The 23,239-nt window shown below is 33.4% G+C and overlaps 15 non-coding genes across 15 annotated transcripts; 6 read left to right on the top strand and 9 right to left on the bottom strand.

The window, feature by feature from the left end:
• Positions 1-1,772: 1,772 nt before the first annotated feature.
• TRNAQ-UUG (transfer RNA glutamine (anticodon UUG)) lies at positions 1,773-1,844 on the bottom strand. Its single transcript has one exon. It is a non-coding gene; the product is annotated as a tRNA-Gln (tRNA).
• Positions 1,845-3,392: 1,548 nt separating this feature from the next.
• TRNAQ-CUG (transfer RNA glutamine (anticodon CUG)) lies at positions 3,393-3,464 on the top strand. Its single transcript has one exon. It is a non-coding gene; the product is annotated as a tRNA-Gln (tRNA).
• Positions 3,465-4,289: 825 nt separating this feature from the next.
• On the bottom strand, positions 4,290-4,361 carry TRNAQ-UUG (transfer RNA glutamine (anticodon UUG)). Its single transcript has one exon. It is a non-coding gene; the product is annotated as a tRNA-Gln (tRNA).
• Positions 4,362-5,909: 1,548 nt separating this feature from the next.
• Positions 5,910-5,981, top strand: TRNAQ-CUG (transfer RNA glutamine (anticodon CUG)). The gene has a single exon. It is a non-coding gene; the product is annotated as a tRNA-Gln (tRNA).
• An 825-nt stretch (positions 5,982-6,806) lies between these two features.
• Positions 6,807-6,878, bottom strand: TRNAQ-UUG (transfer RNA glutamine (anticodon UUG)). Its single transcript has one exon. It is a non-coding gene; the product is annotated as a tRNA-Gln (tRNA).
• Positions 6,879-8,426: 1,548 nt separating this feature from the next.
• On the top strand, positions 8,427-8,498 carry TRNAQ-CUG (transfer RNA glutamine (anticodon CUG)). Its single transcript has one exon. It is a non-coding gene; the product is annotated as a tRNA-Gln (tRNA).
• Positions 8,499-9,323: 825 nt separating this feature from the next.
• TRNAQ-UUG (transfer RNA glutamine (anticodon UUG)) lies at positions 9,324-9,395 on the bottom strand. The gene has a single exon. It is a non-coding gene; the product is annotated as a tRNA-Gln (tRNA).
• Positions 9,396-10,943: 1,548 nt separating this feature from the next.
• TRNAQ-CUG (transfer RNA glutamine (anticodon CUG)) lies at positions 10,944-11,015 on the top strand. Its single transcript has one exon. It is a non-coding gene; the product is annotated as a tRNA-Gln (tRNA).
• An 825-nt stretch (positions 11,016-11,840) lies between these two features.
• Positions 11,841-11,912, bottom strand: TRNAQ-UUG (transfer RNA glutamine (anticodon UUG)). Its single transcript has one exon. It is a non-coding gene; the product is annotated as a tRNA-Gln (tRNA).
• Positions 11,913-14,356: 2,444 nt separating this feature from the next.
• On the bottom strand, positions 14,357-14,428 carry TRNAQ-UUG (transfer RNA glutamine (anticodon UUG)). The gene has a single exon. It is a non-coding gene; the product is annotated as a tRNA-Gln (tRNA).
• Positions 14,429-15,976: 1,548 nt separating this feature from the next.
• TRNAQ-CUG (transfer RNA glutamine (anticodon CUG)) lies at positions 15,977-16,048 on the top strand. The gene has a single exon. It is a non-coding gene; the product is annotated as a tRNA-Gln (tRNA).
• An 825-nt stretch (positions 16,049-16,873) lies between these two features.
• TRNAQ-UUG (transfer RNA glutamine (anticodon UUG)) lies at positions 16,874-16,945 on the bottom strand. Its single transcript has one exon. It is a non-coding gene; the product is annotated as a tRNA-Gln (tRNA).
• A 2,444-nt stretch (positions 16,946-19,389) lies between these two features.
• TRNAQ-UUG (transfer RNA glutamine (anticodon UUG)) lies at positions 19,390-19,461 on the bottom strand. Its single transcript has one exon. It is a non-coding gene; the product is annotated as a tRNA-Gln (tRNA).
• Positions 19,462-21,009: 1,548 nt separating this feature from the next.
• On the top strand, positions 21,010-21,081 carry TRNAQ-CUG (transfer RNA glutamine (anticodon CUG)). Its single transcript has one exon. It is a non-coding gene; the product is annotated as a tRNA-Gln (tRNA).
• An 825-nt stretch (positions 21,082-21,906) lies between these two features.
• TRNAQ-UUG (transfer RNA glutamine (anticodon UUG)) lies at positions 21,907-21,978 on the bottom strand. The gene has a single exon. It is a non-coding gene; the product is annotated as a tRNA-Gln (tRNA).
• Positions 21,979-23,239: the final 1,261 nt, after the last annotated feature.

The raw sequence follows: 23,239 nt of genomic DNA, 5'->3' as shown, positions 1-23,239 counted from the left end.
TAAAGCATATCATATGATTTGTGAACAATGTTCAAAAATTAGAATTTGATCAGTACCTGTGATGCCTCCGACCAAAAGCTTATATTTTACGATTGGAGATCAACTGTTGTAAATCAGCATGAAAAACATTTTCTTTTCACGATTTCCATACTAATATAAAACAACATTTTTACTAGCTGAATGAGATCATCATTTGGGTTCCTCTATGTTTGATTGAAGAAAACTTCTCATTCAAAATGTGCTATTTTCGCCTTATCAATAGCGGGAAAGCTTAAAAAAGTGATGCTGTGAATCACCCATCTGAAATGCGTTTGAGAAAATCAGAATATGATTTTATAATGGCTAACTACTTTGTGAAGAAATTTGATGTCAAAGTATTTTAAAGTTTGTATTGATGTAACTTGTTCAAGCTGATGGACATTTTGAAAGCATTCAATAATTGACTCTTTCAACCTACTGGTGTTGGATTTGAGCTATCAATGAACAAAGATGAAGAAATGGAAAAGCTCAAGAGTAATAAAAAAAGTCCCTCCAAGGTTTCAAATCGGATCATTGGATGCAAAGTCCAAATTGCCAACCATTGCTCTATGGAGCCACCCATGCAGGAGACAGAGACATTGCTTCAGTAGTCTGGAAATGTAGACTGTTTTATTATGCTACAGGCAAAGATGAACATTGTGATATAACTTTTATATTCAGATAAACATTTGAATATTTAACACTTTTATAGAGAATATAGCTGAAAAGAATCAAATCACATTAAAGCTCTATCCACTATGACCATTCAAATGAGATATCTTTTTATCAATATAAGAGAAGGCCATCACTGATGCGCTCTCTTTTGTCTCAATGGAAACGTCACTCTTGTGTGAGAGGGTTCCATGGTGTAATGGTTAGCACTCTGGACTCTGAATCCAGCGATCCGAGTTCATATCTCGGTGGGACCTACTACAATTATGAGATTCACTGTTTAACTCATTTTTTAGAATTTGGTCTAGAAAAAACATAATATCAATGTTTTATACTGATGCGTATGAACGCATAAGTATGTATAGATGCATACATAGCTTTATCCGTCTAGATAGCTGTTAGACAATATGAACATATCAATTATTCATTAACATAAATATTGAAGCTGAACCTAGAAACTGTTCTTTCACATCCACATTGTAAACATGAGTTTATTTTCCTTTCTCATCTATATGGCCAGTAATGAGATAGTTCATTTTTGCTGATTTCTTAGCTGACAACATGCTGGACTTACACAGTGCATTTCATTGTGAATGTCTTTAAAAGTGAATTTCAGATTCACACCTTTGACATGTCTTTCAAAAGATTCAACTTTTTTGGTTGTGGATTTACTGTTGAAAATCAGTGTGTAAAATCTTTGTACGTCTGAATTTCAAGATTATTATTCAAACTGCACATCTTCGGTCCCCGTAATACAAAGTTTGACTCCTCAAGTTTTGTTTTAATGAATGCTTTGCAATGAAAAAGTTCCTTGTTCGCCTTAACAATAACAGTAAGATTTTAAAAAGTAATGTCTTGCATCAGGCCCCTGTGATGAGTTTGAGAAACCAGAGTGAGTTTGTAAAATCTCTCATTATTTTGAGCCATTTAGTTTCCAGGTATTGTAAAATTTCTATTATTTGCTCACATCTAATAAACTTTTAGAGTATAATCAATAAATTAATTGTTCACCCTACCGGTATTAGATATGTGATATTAATGAATACACTTGAAAGAAAATGATTTGGTCAAGAGTCATAAAATGGTCCCACCGAGATTTGAACTCGGATCATTGGATTCAAAGTCCAAAGTGCTAACCATTACACCATGGAACCTCCCATGTGAAAGGAGCATAAACTGCTGCAGGAATGTGGAAATGTCAAAGTTTTTAATATTCTACTGTCAAAGAGAAACTGTATTGGATTGCTTTCCTATTCTGGTAAACTTTTGCATATTGAACTATGTTGGGGAAGGATGTTGCCCAAAAGACTCAAATAACGTTATAACTCTGTTGAACAGTGGTTTTTATGTGAGATAATATTTTTCAATGAAAGATAAGTTGCCCCCTGAGGCAAATCTCTTCTGTCAAAATGGAAAGCTCACCCTGGTACGGGAGGGTGGATGGTGTCATGGTTAGCACTCTGGACTCTGAAAACAGGGATCTGAGTACAAATTTCAGTGGGACTTATCTGAACTTTACAATTTTCTTTTCCATTCAGTTCTTAGAAGTTTTATTTGGAACAACATCACATTTACTTATAAACATGTAAAAATCAACCTGTACATATGTATCTCTGTATATATAGCTATATGTCTCTGTATATTTATAGGAAAATATAAACATATAGATTATAAAAATAAATATAATTAGTGGAGGTGAAAATCATGAACAGTTGTTGCCTCTCAGCATTTGAAACATGAGTTTCTACTTCTTTCTCTTTTATATGTCCTGAAATTGAGATAGTCACTTTTTACTCAGTATTGATCCAACAATACAGTTTATGTATATAAAGCATATCATATGATTTGTGAACAATGTTCAAAAATTAGAATTTGATCAGTACCTGTGATGCCTCCGACCAAAAGCTTATATTTTACGATTGGAGATCAACTGTTGTAAATCAGCATGAAAAACATTTTCTTTTCACGATTTCCATACTAATATAAAACAACATTTTTACTAGCTGAATGAGATCATCATTTGGGTTCCTCTATGTTTGATTGAAGAAAACTTCTCATTCAAAATGTGCTATTTTCGCCTTATCAATAGCGGGAAAGCTTAAAAAAGTGATGCTGTGAATCACCCATCTGAAATGCGTTTGAGAAAATCAGAATAAGATTTTATAATGGCTAACTACTTTGTGAAGAAATTTGATGTCAAAGTATTTTAAAGTTTGTATTGATGTAACTTGTTCAAGCTGATGGACATTTTGAAAGCATTCAATAATTGACTCTTTCAACCTACTGGTGTTGGATTTGAGCTATCAATGAACAAAGATGAAGAAATGGAAAAGCTCAAGAGTAATAAAAAAAGTCCCTCCAAGGTTTCAAATTGGATCATTGGATGCAAAGTCCAAATTGCCAACCATTGCTCTATGGAGCCACCCATGCAGGAGACAGAGACATTGCTTCAGTAGTCTGGAAATGTAGACTGTTTTATTATGCTACAGGCAAAGATGAACATTGTGATATAACTTTTATATTCAGATAAACATTTGAATATTTAACACTTTTATAGAGAATATAGCTGAAAAGAATCAAATCACATTAAAGCTCTATCCACTATGACCATTCAAATGAGATATCTTTTTATCAATATAAGAGAAGGCCATCACTGATGCGCTCTCTTTTGTCTCAATGGAAACGTCACTCTTGTGTGAGAGGGTTCCATGGTGTAATGGTTAGCACTCTGGACTCTGAATCCAGCAATCCGAGTTCAAATCTCGGTGGGACCTACTACAATTATGAGATTCACTGTTTAACTCATTTTTTAGAATTTGGTCTAGAAAAAACATAATATCAATGTTTTATACTGATGCGTATGAACGCATAAGTATGTATAGATGCATACATAGCTTTATCCGTCTAGATAGCTGTTAGACAATATGAACATATCAATTATTCATTAACATAAATATTGAAGCTGAACCTAGAAACTGTTCTTTCACATCCACATTGTAAACATGAGTTTATTTTCCTTTCTCATCTATATGGCCAGTAATGAGATAGTTCATTTTTGCTGATTTCTTAGCTGACAACATGCTGGACTTACACAGTGCATTTCATTGTGAATGTCTTTAAAAGTGAATTTCAGATTCACACCTTTGACATGTCTTTCAAAAGATTCAACTTTTTTGGTTGTGGATTTACTGTTAAAAATCAGTGTGTAAAATCTTTGTACGTCTGAATTTCAAGATTATTATTCAAACTGCACATCTTCGGTCCCTGTAATACAAAGTTTGACTCCTCAAGTTTTGTTTTAATGAATGCTTTGCAATGAAAAAGTTCCTTGTTCGCCTTAACAATAACAGTAAGATTTTAAAAAGTAATGTCTTGCATCAGGCCCCTGTGATGAGTTTGAGAAACCAGAGTGAGTTTGTAAAATCTCTCATTATTTTGAGCCATTTAGTTTCCAGGTATTGTAAAATTTCTATTATTTGCTCACATCTAATAAACTTTTAGAGTATAATCAATAAATTAATTGTTCACCCTACCGGTATTAGATATGTGATATTAATGAATACACTTGAAAGAAAATGATTTGGTCAAGAGTCATAAAATGGTCCCACCGAGATTTGAACTCGGATCATTGGATTCAAAGTCCAAAGTGCTAACCATTACACCATGGAACCTCCCATGTGAAAGGAGCATAAACTGCTGCAGGAATGTGGAAATGTCAAAGTTTTTAATATTCTACTGTCAAAGAGAAACTGTATTGGATTGCTTTCCTATTCTGGTAAACTTTTGCATATTGAACTATGTTGGGGAAGGATGTTGCCCAAAAGACTCAAATAACGTTATAACTCTGTTGAACAGTGGTTTTTATGTGAGATAATATTTTTCAATGAAAGATAAGTTGCCCCCTGAGGCAAATCTCTTCTGTCAAAATGGAAAGCTCACCCTGGTACGGGAGGGTGGATGGTGTCATGGTTAGCACTCTGGACTCTGAAAACAGGGATCTGAGTACAAATTTCAGTGGGACTTATCTGAACTTTACAATTTTCTTTTCCATTCAGTTCTTAGAAGTTTTATTTGGAACAACATCACATTTACTTATAAACATGTAAAAATCAACCTGTACATATGTATCTCTGTATATATAGCTATATGTCTCTGTATATTTATAGGAAAATATAAACATATAGATTATAACAATAAATATAATTAGTGGAGGTGAAAATCATGAACAGTTGTTGCCTCTCAGCATTTGAAACATGAGTTTCTACTTCTTTCTCTTTTATATGTCCTGAAATTGAGATAGTCACTTTTTACTCAGTATTGATCCAACAATACAGTTTATGTATATAAAGCATATCATATGATTTGTGAACAATGTTCAAAAATTAGAATTTGATCAGTACCTGTGATGCCTCCGACCAAAAGCTTATATTTTACGATTGGAGATCAACTGTTGTAAATCAGCATGAAAAACATTTTCTTTTCACGATTTCCATACTAATATAAAACAACATTTTTACTAGCTGAATGAGATCATCATTTGGGTTCCTCTATGTTTGATTGAAGAAAACTTCTCATTCAAAATGTGCTATTTTCGCCTTATCAATAGCGGGAAAGCTTAAAAAAGTGATGCTGTGAATCACCCATCTGAAATGCGTTTGAGAAAATCAGAATATGATTTTATAATGGCTAACTACTTTGTGAAGAAATTTGATGTCAAAGTATTTTAAAGTTTGTATTGATGTAACTTGTTCAAGCTGATGGACATTTTGAAAGCATTCAATAATTGACTCTTTCAACCTACTGGTGTTGGATTTGAGCTATCAATGAACAAAGATGAAGAAATGGAAAAGCTCAAGAGTAATAAAAAAAGTCCCTCCAAGGTTTCAAATCGGATCATTGGATGCAAAGTCCAAATTGCCAACCATTGCTCTATGGAGCCACCCATGCAGGAGACAGAGACATTGCTTCAGTAGTCTGGAAATGTAGACTGTTTTATTATGCTACAGGCAAAGATGAACATTGTGATATAACTTTTATATTCAGATAAACATTTGAATATTTAACACTTTTATAGAGAATATAGCTGAAAAGAATCAAATCACATTAAAGCTCTATCCACTATGACCATTCAAATGAGATATCTTTTTATCAATATAAGAGAAGGCCATCACTGATGCGCTCTCTTTTGTCTCAATGGAAACGTCACTCTTGTGTGAGAGGGTTCCATGGTGTAATGGTTAGCACTCTGGACTCTGAATCCAGCGATCCGAGTTCAAATCTCGGTGGGACCTACTACAATTATGAGATTCACTGTTTAACTCATTTTTTAGAATTTGGTCTAGAAAAAACATAATATCAATGTTTTATACTGATGCGTATGAACGCATAAGTATGTATAGATGCATACATAGCTTTATCCGTCTAGATAGCTGTTAGACAATATGAACATATCAATTATTCATTAACATAAATATTGAAGCTGAACCTAGAAACTGTTCTTTCACATCCACATTGTAAACATGAGTTTATTTTCCTTTCTCATCTATATGGCCAGTAATGAGATAGTTCATTTTTGCTGATTTCTTAGCTGACAACATGCTGGACTTACACAGTGCATTTCATTGTGAATGTCTTTAAAAGTGAATTTCAGATTCACACCTTTGACATGTCTTTCAAAAGATTCAACTTTTTTGGTTGTGGATTTACTGTTGAAAATCAGTGTGTAAAATCTTTGTACGTCTGAATTTCAAGATTATTATTCAAACTGCACATCTTCGGTCCCCGTAATACAAAGTTTGACTCCTCAAGTTTTGTTTTAATGAATGCTTTGCAATGAAAAAGTTCCTTGTTCGCCTTAACAATAACAGTAAGATTTTAAAAAGTAATGTCTTGCATCAGGCCCCTGTGATGAGTTTGAGAAACCAGAGTGAGTTTGTAAAATCTCTCATTATTTTGAGCCATTTAGTTTCCAGGTATTGTAAAATTTCTATTATTTGCTCACATCTAATAAACTTTTAGAGTATAATCAATAAATTAATTGTTCACCCTACCGGTATTAGATATGTGATATTAATGAATACACTTGAAAGAAAATGATTTGGTCAAGAGTCATAAAATGGTCCCACCGAGATTTGAACTCGGATCATTGGATTCAAAGTCCAAAGTGCTAACCATTACACCATGGAACCTCCCATGTGAAAGGAGCATAAACTGCTGCAGGAATGTGGAAATGTCAAAGTTTTTAATATTCTACTGTCAAAGAGAAACTGTATTGGATTGCGTTCCTATTCTGGTAAACTTTTGCATATTGAACTATGTTGGGGAAGGATGTTGCCCAAAAGACTCAAATAACGTTATAACTCTGTTGAACAGTGGTTTTTATGTGAGATAATATTTTTCAATGAAAGATAAGTTGCCCCCTGAGGCAAATCTCTTCTGTCAAAATGGAAAGCTCACCCTGGTACGGGAGGGTGGATGGTGTCATGGTTAGCACTCTGGACTCTGAAAACAGGGATCTGAGTACAAATTTCAGTGGGACTTATCTGAACTTTACAATTTTCTTTTCCATTCAGTTCTTAGAAGTTTTATTTGGAACAACATCACATTTACTTATAAACATGTAAAAATCAACCTGTACATATGTATCTCTGTATATATAGCTATATGTCTCTGTATATTTATAGGAAAATATAAACATATAGATTATAACAATAAATATAATTAGTGGAGGTGAAAATCATGAACAGTTGTTGCCTCTCAGCATTTGAAACATGAGTTTCTACTTCTTTCTCTTTTATATGTCCTGAAATTGAGATAGTCACTTTTTACTCAGTATTGATCCAACAATACAGTTTATGTATATAAAGCATATCATATGATTTGTGAACAATGTTCAAAAATTAGAATTTGATCAGTACCTGTGATGCCTCCGACCAAAAGCTTATATTTTACGATTGGAGATCAACTGTTGTAAATCAGCATGAAAAACATTTTCTTTTCACGATTTCCATACTAATATAAAACAACATTTTTACTAGCTGAATGAGATCATCATTTGGGTTCCTCTATGTTTGATTGAAGAAAACTTCTCATTCAAAATGTGCTATTTTCGCCTTATCAATAGCGGGAAAGCTTAAAAAAGTGATGCTGTGAATCACCCATCTGAAATGCGTTTGAGAAAATCAGAATATGATTTTATAATGGCTAACTACTTTGTGAAGAAATTTGATGTCAAAGTATTTTAAAGTTTGTATTGATGTAACTTGTTCAAGCTGATGGACATTTTGAAAGCATTCAATAATTGACTCTTTCAACCTACTGGTGTTGGATTTGAGCTATCAATGAACAAAGATGAAGAAATGGAAAAGCTCAAGAGTAATAAAAAAAGTCCCTCCAAGGTTTCAAATCGGATCATTGGATGCAAAGTCCAAATTGCCAACCATTGCTCTATGGAGCCACCCATGCAGGAGACAGAGACATTGCTTCAGTAGTCTGGAAATGTAGACTGTTTTATTATGCTACAGGCAAAGATGAACATTGTGATATAACTTTTATATTCAGATAAACATTTGAATATTTAACACTTTTATAGAGAATATAGCTGAAAAGAATCAAATCACATTAAAGCTCTATCCACTATGACCATTCAAATGAGATATCTTTTTATCAATATAAGAGAAGGCCATCACTGATGCGCTCTCTTTTGTCTCAATGGAAACGTCACTCTTGTGTGAGAGGGTTCCATGGTGTAATGGTTAGCACTCTGGACTCTGAATCCAGCGATCCGAGTTCAAATCTCGGTGGGACCTACTACAATTATGAGATTCACTGTTTAACTCATTTTTTAGAATTTGGTCTAGAAAAAACATAATATCAATGTTTTATACTGATGCGTATGAACGCATAAGTATGTATAGATGCATACATAGCTTTATCCGTCTAGATAGCTGTTAGACAATATGAACATATCAATTATTCATTAACATAAATATTGAAGCTGAACCTAGAAACTGTTCTTTCACATCCACATTGTAAACATGAGTTTATTTTCCTTTCTCATCTATATGGCCAGTAATGAGATAGTTCATTTTTGCTGATTTCTTAGCTGACAACATGCTGGACTTACACAGTGCATTTCATTGTGAATGTCTTTAAAAGTGAATTTCAGATTCACACCTTTGACATGTCTTTCAAAAGATTCAACTTTTTTGGTTGTGGATTTACTGTTGAAAATCAGTGTGTAAAATCTTTGTACGTCTGAATTTCAAGATTATTATTCAAACTGCACATCTTCGGTCCCCGTAATACAAAGTTTGACTCCTCAAGTTTTGTTTTAATGAATGCTTTGCAATGAAAAAGTTCCTTGTTCGCCTTAACAATAACAGTAAGATTTTAAAAAGTAATGTCTTGCATCAGGCCCCTGTGATGAGTTTGAGAAACCAGAGTGAGTTTGTAAAATCTCTCATTATTTTGAGCCATTTAGTTTCCAGGTATTGTAAAATTTCTATTATTTGCTCACATCTAATAAACTTTTAGAGTATAATCAATAAATTAATTGTTCACCCTACCGGTATTAGATATGTGATATTAATGAATACACTTGAAAGAAAATGATTTGGTCAAGAGTCATAAAATGGTCCCACCGAGATTTGAACTCGGATCATTGGATTCAAAGTCCAAAGTGCTAACCATTACACCATGGAACCTCCCATGTGAAAGGAGCATAAACTGCTGCAGGAATGTGGAAATGTCAAAGTTTTTAATATTCTACTGTCAAAGAGAAACTGTATTGGATTGCGTTCCTATTCTGGTAAACTTTTGCATATTGAACTATGTTGGGGAAGGATGTTGCCCAAAAGACTCAAATAACGTTATAACTCTGTTGAACAGTGGTTTTTATGTGAGATAATATTTTTCAATGAAAGATAAGTTGCCCCCTGAGGCAAATCTCTTCTGTCAAAATGGAAAGCTCACCCTGGTACGGGAGGGTGGATGGTGTCATGGTTAGCACTCTGGACTCTGAAAACAGGGATCTGAGTACAAATTTCAGTGGGACTTATCTGAACTTTACAATTTTCTTTTCCATTCAGTTCTTAGAAGTTTTATTTGGAACAACATCACATTTACTTATAAACATGTAAAAATCAACCTGTACATATGTATCTCTGTATATATAGCTATATGTCTCTGTATATTTATAGGAAAATATAAACATATAGATTATAAAAATAAATATAATTAGTGGAGGTGAAAATCATGAACAGTTGTTGCCTCTCAGCATTTGAAACATGAGTTTCTACTTCTTTCTCTTTTATATGTCCTGAAATTGAGATAGTCACTTTTTACTCAGTATTGATCCAACAATACAGTTTATGTATATAAAGCATATCATATGATTTGTGAACAATGTTCAAAAATTAGAATTTGATCAGTACCTGTGATGCCTCCGACCAAAAGCTTATATTTTACGATTGGAGATCAACTGTTGTAAATCAGCATGAAAAACATTTTCTTTTCACGATTTCCATACTAATATAAAACAACATTTTTACTAGCTGAATGAGATCATCATTTGGGTTCCTCTATGTTTGATTGAAGAAAACTTCTCATTCAAAATGTGCTATTTTCGCCTTATCAATAGCGGGAAAGCTTAAAAAAGTGATGCTGTGAATCACCCATCTGAAATGCGTTTGAGAAAATCAGAATATGATTTTATAATGGCTAACTACTTTGTGAAGAAATTTGATGTCAAAGTATTTTAAAGTTTGTATTGATGTAACTTGTTCAAGCTGATGGACATTTTGAAAGCATTCAATAATTGACTCTTTCAACCTACTGGTGTTGGATTTGAGCTATCAATGAACAAAGATGAAGAAATGGAAAAGCTCAAGAGTAATAAAAAAAGTCCCTCCAAGGTTTCAAATCGGATCATTGGATGCAAAGTCCAAATTGCCAACCATTGCTCTATGGAGCCACCCATGCAGGAGACAGAGACATTGCTTCAGTAGTCTGGAAATGTAGACTGTTTTATTATGCTACAGGCAAAGATGAACATTGTGATATAACTTTTATATTCAGATAAACATTTGAATATTTAACACTTTTATAGAGAATATAGCTGAAAAGAATCAAATCACATTAAAGCTCTATCCACTATGACCATTCAAATGAGATATCTTTTTATCAATATAAGAGAAGGCCATCACTGATGCGCTCTCTTTTGTCTCAATGGAAACGTCACTCTTGTGTGAGAGGGTTCCATGGTGTAATGGTTAGCACTCTGGACTCTGAATCCAGCGATCCGAGTTCAAATCTCGGTGGGACCTACTACAATTATGAGATTCACTGTTTAACTCATTTTTTAGAATTTGGTCTAGAAAAAACATAATATCAATGTTTTATACTGATGCGTATGAACGCATAAGTATGTATAGATGCATACATAGCTTTATCCGTCTAGATAGCTGTTAGACAATATGAACATATCAATTATTCATTAACATAAATATTGAAGCTGAACCTAGAAACTGTTCTTTCACATCCACATTGTAAACATGAGTTTATTTTCCTTTCTCATCTATATGGCCAGTAATGAGATAGTTCATTTTTGCTGATTTCTTAGCTGACAACATGCTGGACTTACACAGTGCATTTCATTGTGAATGTCTTTAAAAGTGAATTTCAGATTCACACCTTTGACATGTCTTTCAAAAGATTCAACTTTTTTGGTTGTGGATTTACTGTTGAAAATCAGTGTGTAAAATCTTTGTACGTCTGAATTTCAAGATTATTATTCAAACTGCACATCTTCGGTCCCCGTAATACAAAGTTTGACTCCTCAAGTTTTGTTTTAATGAATGCTTTGCAATGAAAAAGTTCCTTGTTCGCCTTAACAATAACAGTAAGATTTTAAAAAGTAATGTCTTGCATCAGGCCCCTGTGATGAGTTTGAGAAACCAGAGTGAGTTTGTAAAATCTCTCATTATTTTGAGCCATTTAGTTTCCAGGTATTGTAAAATTTCTATTATTTGCTCACATCTAATAAACTTTTAGAGTATAATCAATAAATTAATTGTTCACCCTACCGGTATTAGATATGTGATATTAATGAATACACTTGAAAGAAAATGATTTGGTCAAGAGTCATAAAATGGTCCCACCGAGATTTGAACTCGGATCATTGGATTCAAAGTCCAAAGTGCTAACCATTACACCATGGAACCTCCCATGTGAAAGGAGCATAAACTGCTGCAGGAATGTGGAAATGTCAAAGTTTTTAATATTCTACTGTCAAAGAGAAACTGTATTGGATTGCTTTCCTATTCTGGTAAACTTTTGCATATTGAACTATGTTGGGGAAGGATGTTGCCCAAAAGACTCAAATAACGTTATAACTCTGTTGAACAGTGGTTTTTATGTGAGATAATATTTTTCAATGAAAGATAAGTTGCCCCCTGAGGCAAATCTCTTCTGTCAAAATGGAAAGCTCACCCTGGTACGGGAGGGTGGATGGTGTCATGGTTAGCACTCTGGACTCTGAAAACAGGGATCTGAGTACAAATTTCAGTGGGACTTATCTGAACTTTACAATTTTCTTTTCCATTCAGTTCTTAGAAGTTTTATTTGGAACAACATCACATTTACTTATAAACATGTAAAAATCAACCTGTACCTGTACATATGTATCTCTGTATATATAGCTATATGTCTCTGTATATTTATAGGAAAATATAAACATATAGATTATACAAATAAATATAATTAGTGGAGGTGAAAATCATGAACAGTTGTTGCCTCTCAGCATTTGAAACATGAGTTTCTACTTCTTTCTCTTTTATATGTCCTGAAATTGAGATAGTCACTTTTTACTCAGTATTGATCCAACAATACAGTTTATGTATATAAAGCATATCATATGATTTGTGAACAATGTTCAAAAATTAGAATTTGATCAGTACCTGTGATGCCTCCGACCAAAAGCTTATATTTTACGATTGGAGATCAACTGTTGTAAATCAGCATGAAAAACATTTTCTTTTCACGATTTCCATACTAATATAAAACAACATTTTTATTAGCTGAATGAGATCATCATTTGGGTTCCTCTATGTTTGATTGAAGAAAACTTCTCATTCAAAATGTGCTATTTTCGCCTTATCAATAGCGGGAAAGCTTAAAAAAGTGATGCTGTGAATCACCCATCTGAAATGCGTTTGAGAAAATCAGAATATGATTTTATAATGGCTAACTACTTTGTGAAGAAATTTGATGTCAAAGTATTTTAAAGTTTGTATTGATGTAACTTGTTCAAGCTGATGGACATTTTGAAAGCATTCAATAATTGACTCTTTCAACCTACTGGTGTTGGATTTGAGCTATCAATGAACAAAGATGAAGAAATGGAAAAGCTCAAGAGTAATAAAAAAAGTCCCTCCAAGGTTTCAAATCGGATCATTGGATGCAAAGTCCAAATTGCCAACCATTGCTCTATGGAGCCACCCATGCAGGAGACAGAGACATTGCTTCAGTAGTCTGGAAATGTAGACTGTTTTATTATGCTACAGGCAAAGATGAACATTGTGATATAACTTTTATATTCAGATAAACATTTGAATATTTAACACTTTTATAGAGAATATAGCTGAAAAGAATCAAATCACATTAAAGCTCTATCCACTATGACCATTCAAATGAGATATCTTTTTATCAATATAAGAGAAGGCCATCACTGATGCGCTCTCTTTTGTCTCAATGGAAACGTCACTCTTGTGTGAGAGGGTTCCATGGTGTAATGGTTAGCACTCTGAATCCAGCAATCCGAGTTCAAATCTCGGTGGGACCTACTACAATTATGAGATTCACTGTTTAACTCATTTTTTAGAATTTGGTCTAGAAAAAACATAATATCAATGTTTTATACTGATGCGTATGAACGCATAAGTATGTATAGATGCATACATAGCTTTATCCGTCTAGATAGCTGTTAGACAATATGAACATATCAATTATTCATTAACATAAATATTGAAGCTGAACCTAGAAACTGTTCTTTCACATCCACATTGTAAACATGAGTTTATTTTCCTTTCTCATCTATATGGCCAGTAATGAGATAGTTCATTTTTGCTGATTTCTTAGCTGACAACATGCTGGACTTACACAGTGCATTTCATTGTGAATGTCTTTAAAAGTGAATTTCAGATTCACACCTTTGACATGTCTTTCAAAAGATTCAACTTTTTTGGTTGTGGATTTACTGTTAAAAATGAGTGTGTAAAATCTTTGTACGTCTGAATTTCAAGATTATTATTCAAACTGCACATCTTCGGTCCCTGTAATACAAAGTTTGACTCCTCAAGTTTTGTTTTAATGAATGCTTTGCAATGAAAAAGTTCCTTGTTCGCCTTAACAATAACAGTAAGATTTTAAAAAGTAATGTCTTGCATCAGGCCCCTGTGATGAGTTTGAGAAACCAGAGTGAGTTTGTAAAATCTCTCATTATTTTGAGCCATTTAGTTTCCAGGTATTGTAAAATTTCTATTATTTGCTCACATCTAATAAACTTTTAGAGTATAATCAATAAATTAATTGTTCACCCTACCGGTATTAGATATGTGATATTAATGAATACACTTGAAAGAAAATGATTTGGTCAAGAGTCATAAAATGGTCCCACCGAGATTTGAACTCGGATCATTGGATTCAAAGTCCAAAGTGCTAACCATTACACCATGGAACCTCCCATGTGAAAGGAGCATAAACTGCTGCAGGAATGTGGAAATGTCAAAGTTTTTAATATTCTACTGTCAAAGAGAAACTGTATTGGATTGCTTTCCTATTCTGGTAAACTTTTGCATATTGAACTATGTTGGGGAAGGATGTTGCCCAAAAGACTCAAATAACGTTATAACTCTGTTGAACAGTGGTTTTTATGTGAGATAATATTTTTCAATGAAAGATAAGTTGCCCCCTGAGGCAAATCTCTTCTGTCAAAATGGAAAGCTCACCCTGGTACGGGAGGGTGGATGGTGTCATGGTTAGCACTCTGGACTCTGAAAACAGGGATCTGAGTACAAATTTCAGTGGGACTTATCTGAACTTTACAATTTTCTTTTCCATTCAGTTCTTAGAAGTTTTATTTGGAACAACATCACATTTACTTATAAACATGTAAAAATCAACCTGTACATATGTATCTCTGTATATATAGCTATATGTCTCTGTATATTTATAGGAAAATATAAACATATAGATTATAAAAATAAATATAATTAGTGGAGGTGAAAATCATGAACAGTTGTTGCCTCTCAGCATTTGAAACATGAGTTTCTACTTCTTTCTCTTTTATATGTCCTGAAATTGAGATAGTCACTTTTTACTCAGTATTGATCCAACAATACAGTTTATGTATATAAAGCATATCATATGATTTGTGAACAATGTTCAAAAATTAGAATTTGATCAGTACCTGTGATGCCTCCGACCAAAAGCTTATATTTTACGATTGGAGATCAACTGTTGTAAATCAGCATGAAAAACATTTTCTTTTCACGATTTCCATACTAATATAAAACAACATTTTTACTAGCTGAATGAGATCATCATTTGGGTTCCTCTATGTTTGATTGAAGAAAACTTCTCATTCAAAATGTGCTATTTTCGCCTTATCAATAGCGGGAAAGCTTAAAAAAGTGATGCTGTGAATCACCCATCTGAAATGCGTTTGAGAAAATCAGAATATGATTTTATAATGGCTAACTACTTTGTGAAGAAATTTGATGTCAAAGTATTTTAAAGTTTGTATTGATGTAACTTGTTCAAGCTGATGGACATTTTGAAAGCATTCAATAATTGACTCTTTCAACCTACTGGTGTTGGATTTGAGCTATCAATGAACAAAGATGAAGAAATGGAAAAGCTCAAGAGTAATAAAAAAAGTCCCTCCAAGGTTTCAAATCGGATCATTGGATGCAAAGTCCAAATTGCCAACCATTGCTCTATGGAGCCACCCATGCAGGAGACAGAGACATTGCTTCAGTAGTCTGGAAATGTAGACTGTTTTATTATGCTACAGGCAAAGATGAACATTGTGATATAACTTTTATATTCAGATAAACATTTGAATATTTAACACTTTTATAGAGAATATAGCTGAAAAGAATCAAATCACATTAAAGCTCTATCCACTATGACCATTCAAATGAGATATCTTTTTATCAATATAAGAGAAGGCCATCACTGATGCGCTCTCTTTTGTCTCAATGGAAACGTCACTCTTGTGTGAGAGGGTTCCATGGTGTAATGGTTAGCACTCTGGACTCTGAATCCAGCGATCCGAGTTCAAATCTCGGTGGGACCTACTACAATTATGAGATTCACTGTTTAACTCATTTTTTAGAATTTGGTCTAGAAAAAACATAATATCAATGTTTTATACTGATGCGTATGAACGCATAAGTATGTATAGATGCATACATAGCTTTATCCGTCTAGATAGCTGTTAGACAATATGAACATATCAATTATTCATTAACATAAATATTGAAGCTGAACCTAGAAACTGTTCTTTCACATCCACATTGTAAACATGAGTTTATTTTCCTTTCTCATCTATATGGCCAGTAATGAGATAGTTCATTTTTGCTGATTTCTTAGCTGACAACATGCTGGACTTACACAGTGCATTTCATTGTGAATGTCTTTAAAAGTGAATTTCAGATTCACACCTTTGACATGTCTTTCAAAAGATTCAACTTTTTTGGTTGTGGATTTACTGTTGAAAATCAGTGTGTAAAATCTTTGTACGTCTGAATTTCAAGATTATTATTCAAACTGCACATCTTCGGTCCCCGTAATACAAAGTTTGACTCCTCAAGTTTTGTTTTAATGAATGCTTTGCAATGAAAAAGTTCCTTGTTCGCCTTAACAATAACAGTAAGATTTTAAAAAGTAATGTCTTGCATCAGGCCCCTGTGATGAGTTTGAGAAACCAGAGTGAGTTTGTAAAATCTCTCATTATTTTGAGCCATTTAGTTTCCAGGTATTGTAAAATTTCTATTATTTGCTCACATCTAATAAACTTTTAGAGTATAATCAATAAATTAATTGTTCACCCTACCGGTATTAGATATGTGATATTAATGAATACACTTGAAAGAAAATGATTTGGTCAAGAGTCATAAAATGGTCCCACCGAGATTTGAACTCGGATCATTGGATTCAAAGTCCAAAGTGCTAACCATTACACCATGGAACCTCCCATGTGAAAGGAGCATAAACTGCTGCAGGAATGTGGAAATGTCAAAGTTTTTAATATTCTACTGTCAAAGAGAAACTGTATTGGATTGCTTTCCTATTCTGGTAAACTTTTGCATATTGAACTATGTTGGGGAAGGATGTTGCCCAAAAGACTCAAATAACGTTATAACTCTGTTGAACAGTGGTTTTTATGTGAGATAATATTTTTCAATGAAAGATAAGTTGCCCCCTGAGGCAAATCTCTTCTGTCAAAATGGAAAGCTCACCCTGGTACGGGAGGGTGGATGGTGTCGTGGTTAGCACTCTGGACTCTGAAAACAGGGATCTGAGTACAAATTTCAGTGGGACTTATCTGAACTTTACAATTTTCTTTTCCATTCAGTTCTTAGAAGTTTTATTTGGAACAACATCACATTTACTTATAAACATGTAAAAATCAACCTGTACATATGTATCTCTGTATATATAGCTATATGTCTCTGTATATTTATAGGAAAATATAAACATATAGATTATAAAAATAAATATAATTAGTGGAGGTGAAAATCATGAACAGTTGTTGCCTCTCAGCATTTGAAACATGAGTTTCTACTTCTTTCTCTTTTATATGTCCTGAAATTGAGATAGTCACTTTTTACTCAGTATTGATCCAACAATACAGTTGATGTATACAAAGCATATCATATGATTTGTGAATAAAGTTCAAAAATGAGAATTTGATCAGTACCTGTGATGCCTCCGACCAAAAGCTTATATTTTACGATTGGAGATCAACTGTTGTAAATCAGCATGAAAAACATTTTCTTTTCACGTTTCCATACTAATATAAAACAACATTTTTACTAGCTGAATGAGATCATCATTTGGGTTCCTCTATGTTTGATTGAAGAAAACTTCTCATTCAAAATGTGCTATTTTCGCCTTATCAATAGCGGGAAAGCTTAAAAAAGTGATGCTGTGAATCACCCATCTGAAATGCGTTTGAGAAAATCAGCATATGATTTTATAATGGCTAACTACTTTGTGAAGAAATTTGATGTCAAAGTATTTTAAAGTTTGTATTGATGTAACTTGTTCAAGCTGATGGACATTTTGAAAGCATTCAATAATTGACTATTTCAACCTACTGGTGTTGGATTTGAGCTATCAATGAACAAAGATGAAGAAATGGAAAAGCTCAAGAGTAATAAAAAAAGTCCCTCCAAGGTTTCAAATCGGATCATTGGATGCAAAGTCCAAATTGCCAACCATTGCTCTATGGAGCCACCCATGCAGGAGACAGAGACATTGCTTCAGTAGTCTGGAAATGTAGACTGTTTTATTATGCTACAGGCAAAGATGAACAGTGTGATATAACTTTTATATTCAGATAAACATTTGAATATTTAACACTTTTATAGAGAATATAGCTGAAAAGAATCAAATCACATTAAAGCTCTATCCACTATGACCATTCAAATGAGATATCTTTTTATCAATATAAGAGAAGGCCATCACTGATGCGCTCTCTTTTGTCTCAATGGAAAAGTCACTCTTGTGTGAGAGGGTTCCATGGTGTAATCGTTAGCACTCTGGACTCTGAATCCAGCGATCCGAGTTCAAATCTCGGTGGGACCTACTACAATTATGAGATTCACTGTTTAACTCATTTTTTAGAATTTGGTCTAGAAAAAACATAATATCAATGTTTTATACTGATGCGTATGAACGCATAAGTATGTATAGATGCATACATAGCTTTATCCGTCTAGATAGCTGTTAGACAATATGAACATATCAATTATTCATTAACATAAATATTGAAGCTGAACCTAGAAACTGTTCTTTCACATCCACATTGTAAACATGAGTTTATTTTCCTTTCTCATCTATATGGCCAGTAATGAGATAGTTCATTTTTGCTGATTTCTTAGCTGACAACATGCTGGACTTACACAGTGCATTTCATTGTGAATGTCTTTAAAAGTGAATTTCAGATTCACACCTTTGACATGTCTTTCAAAAGATTCAACTTTTTTGGTTGTGGATTTACTGTTAAAAATCAGTGTGTAAAATCTTTGTACGTCTGAATTTCAAGATTATTATTCAAACTGCACATCTTCGGTCCCTGTAATACAAAGTTTGACTCCTCAAGTTTTGTTTTAATGAATGCTTTGCAATGAAAAAGTTTCTTGTTCGCCTTAACAATAACAGTAAGATTTTAAAAAGTAATGTCTTGCATCAGGCCCCTGTGATGAGTTTGAGAAACCAGAGTGAGTTTGTAAAATCTCTCATTATTTTGAGCCATTTAGTTTCCAGGTATTGTAAAATTTCTATTATTTGCTCACATCTAAAAAACTTTTAGAGTATAATCAATAAATTAATTGTTCACCCTACCGGTATTAGATATGTGATATTAATGAATACACTTGAAAGAAAATGATTTGGTCAAGAGTCATAAAATGGTCCCACCGAGATTTGAACTCGGATCATTGGATTCAAAGTCCAAAGTGCTAACCATTACACCATGGAACCTCCCATGTGAAAGGAGCATAAACTGCTGCAGGAATGTGGAAATGTCAAAGTTTTTAATATTCTACTGTCAAAGAGAAACTGTATTGGATTGCTTTCCTATTCTGGTAAACTTTTGCATATTGAACTATGTTGGGGAAGGATGTTGCCCAAAAGACTCAAATAACGTTATAACTCTGTTGAACAGTGGTTTTTATGTGAGATAATATTTTTCAATGAAAGATAAGTTGCCCCCTGAGGCAAATCTCTTCTGTCAAAATGGAAAGCTCACCCTGGTACGGGAGGGTGGATGGTGTCATGGTTAGCACTCTGGACTCTGAAAACAGGGATCTGAGTACAAATTTCAGTGGGACTTATCTGAACTTTACAATTTTCTTTTCCATTCAGTTCTTAGAAGTTTTATTTGGAACAACATCACATTTACTTATAAACATGTAAAAATCAACCTGTACATATGTATCTCTGTATATATAGCTATATGTCTCTGTATATTTATAGGAAAATATAAACATATAGATTATAAAAATAAATATAATTAGTGGAGGTGAAAATCATGAACAGTTGTTGCCTCTCAGCATTTGAAACATGAGTTTCTACTTATTTCTCTTTTATATGTCCTGAAATTGAGATAGTCACTTTTTACTCAGTATTGATCCAACAATACAGTTTATGTATATAAAGCATATCATATGATTTGTGAACAATGTTCAAAAATTAGAATTTGATCAGTACCTGTGATGCCTCCGACCAAAAGCTTATATTTTACGATTGGAGATCAACTGTTGTAAATCAGCATGAAAAACATTTTCTTTTCACGATTTCCATACTAATATAAAACAACATTTTTACTAGCTGAATGAGATCATCATTTGGGTTCCTCTATGTTTGATTGAAGAAAACTTCTCATTCAAAATGTGCTATTTTCGCCTTATCAATAGCGGGAAAGCTTAAAAAAGTGATGCTGTGAATCACCCATCTGAAATGCGTTTGAGAAAATCAGAATATGATTTTATAATGGCTAACTACTTTGTGAAGAAATTTGATGTCAAAGTATTTTAAAGTTTGTATTGATGTAACTTGTTCAAGCTGATGGACATTTTGAAAGCATTCAATAATTGACTCTTTCAACCTACTGGTGTTGGATTTGAGCTATCAATGAACAAAGATGAAGAAATGGAAAAGCTCAAGAGTAATAAAAAAAGTCCCTCCAAGGTTTCAAATCGGATCATTGGATGCAAAGTCCAAATTGCCAACCATTGCTCTATGGAGCCACCCATGCAGGAGACAGAGACATTGCTTCAGTAGTCTGGAAATGTAGACTGTTTTATTATGCTACAGGCAAAGATGAACATTGTGATATAACTTTTATATTCAGATAAACATTTGAATATTTAACACTTTTATAGAGAATATAGCTGAAAAGAATCAAATCACATTAAAGCTCTATCCACTATGACCATTCAAATGAGATATCTTTTTATCAATATAAGAGAAGGCCATCACTGATGCGCTCTCTTTTGTCTCAATGGAAACGTCACTCTTGTGTGAGAGGGTTCCATGGTGTAATGGTTAGCACTCTGGACTCTGAATCCAGCAATCCGAGTTCAAATCTCGGTGGGACCTACTACAATTATGAGATTCACTGTTTAACTCATTTTTTAGAATTTGGTCTAGAAAAAACATAATATCAATGTTTTATACTGATGCGTATGAACGCATAAGTATGTATAGATGCATACATAGCTTTATCCGTCTAGATAGCTGTTAGACAATATGAACATATCAATTATTCATTAACATAAATATTGAAGCTGAACCTAGAAACTGTTCTTTCACATCCACATTGTAAACATGAGTTTATTTTCCTTTCTCATCTATATGGCCAGTAATGAGATAGTTCATTTTTGCTGATTTCTTAGCTGACAACATGCTGGACTTACACAGTGCATTTCATTGTGAATGTCTTTAAAAGTGAATTTCAGATTCACACCTTTGACATGTCTTTCAAAAGATTCAACTTTTTTGGTTGTGGATTTACTGTTAAAAATCAGTGTGTAAAATCTTTGTACGTCTGAATTTCAAGATTATTATTCAAACTGCACATCTTCGGTCCCTGTAATACAAAGTTTGACTCCTCAAGTTTTGTTTTAATGAATGCTTTGCAATGAAAAAGTTCCTTGTTCGCCTTAACAATAACAGTAAGATTTTAAAAAGTAATGTCTTGCATCAGGCCCCTGTGATGAGTTTGAGAAACCAGAGTGAGTTTGTAAAATCTCTCATTATTTTGAGCCATTTAGTTTCCAGGTATTGTAAAATTTCTATTATTTGCTCACATCTAATAAACTTTTAGAGTATAATCAATAAATTAATTGTTCACCCTACCGGTATTAGATATGTGATATTAATGAATACACTTGAAAGAAAATGATTTGGTCAAGAGTCATAAAATGGTCCCACCGAGATTTGAACTCGGATCATTGGATTCAAAGTCCAAAGTGCTAACCATTACACCATGGAACCTCCCATGTGAAAGGAGCATAAACTGCTGCAGGAATGTGGAAATGTCAAAGTTTTTAATATTCTACTGTCAAAGAGAAACTGTATTGGATTGCTTTCCTATTCTGGTAAACTTTTGCATATTGAACTATGTTGGGGAAGGATGTTGCCCAAAAGACTCAAATAACGTTATAACTCTGTTGAACAGTGGTTTTTATGTGAGATAATATTTTTCAATGAAAGATAAGTTGCCCCCTGAGGCAAATCTCTTCTGTCAAAATGGAAAGCTCACCCTGGTACGGGAGGGTGGATGGTGTCATGGTTAGCACTCTGGACTCTGAAAACAGGGATCTGAGTACAAATTTCAGTGGGACTTATCTGAACTTTACAATTTTCTTTTCCATTCAGTTCTTAGAAGTTTTATTTGGAACAACATCACATTTACTTATAAACATGTAAAAATCAACCTGTACATATGTATCTCTGTATATATAGCTATATGTCTCTGTATATTTATAGGAAAATATAAACATATAGATTATAAAAATAAATATAATTAGTGGAGGTGAAAATCATGAACAGTTGTTGCCTCTCAGCATTTGAAACATGAGTTTCTACTTATTTCTCTTTTATATGTCCTGAAATTGAGATAGTCACTTTTTACTCAGTATTGATCCAACAATACAGTTTATGTATATAAAGCATATCATATGATTTGTGAACAATGTTCAAAAATTAGAATTTGATCAGTACCTGTGATGCCTCCGACCAAAAGCTTATATTTTACGATTGGAGATCAACTGTTGTAAATCAGCATGAAAAACATTTTCTTTTCACGATTTCCATACTAATATAAAACAACATTTTTACTAGCTGAATGAGATCATCATTTGGGTTCCTCTATGTTTGATTGAAGAAAACTTCTCATTCAAAATGTGCTATTTTCGCCTTATCAATAGCGGGAAAGCTTAAAAAAGTGATGCTGTGAATCACCCATCTGAAATGCGTTTGAGAAAATCAGAATATGATTTTATAATGGCTAACTACTTTGTGAAGAAATTTGATGTCAAAGTATTTTAAAGTTTGTATTGATGTAACTTGTTCAAGCTGATGGACATTTTGAAAGCATTCAATAATTGACTCTTTCAACCTACTGGTGTTGGATTTGAGCTATCAATGAACAAAGATGAAGAAATGGAAAAGCTCAAGAGTAATAAAAAAAGTCCCTCCAAGGTTTCAAATCGGATCATTGGATGCAAAGTCCAAATTGCCAACCATTGCTCTA

This window comes from Triturus cristatus, chromosome 5_2 (assembly GCF_964204655.1).
Source record: "Triturus cristatus chromosome 5_2, aTriCri1.1, whole genome shotgun sequence".
Classification (NCBI taxonomy): domain Eukaryota; kingdom Metazoa; phylum Chordata; class Amphibia; order Caudata; family Salamandridae; genus Triturus; species Triturus cristatus.
This window is presented reverse-complemented; position numbering and strand designations above follow the sequence as displayed.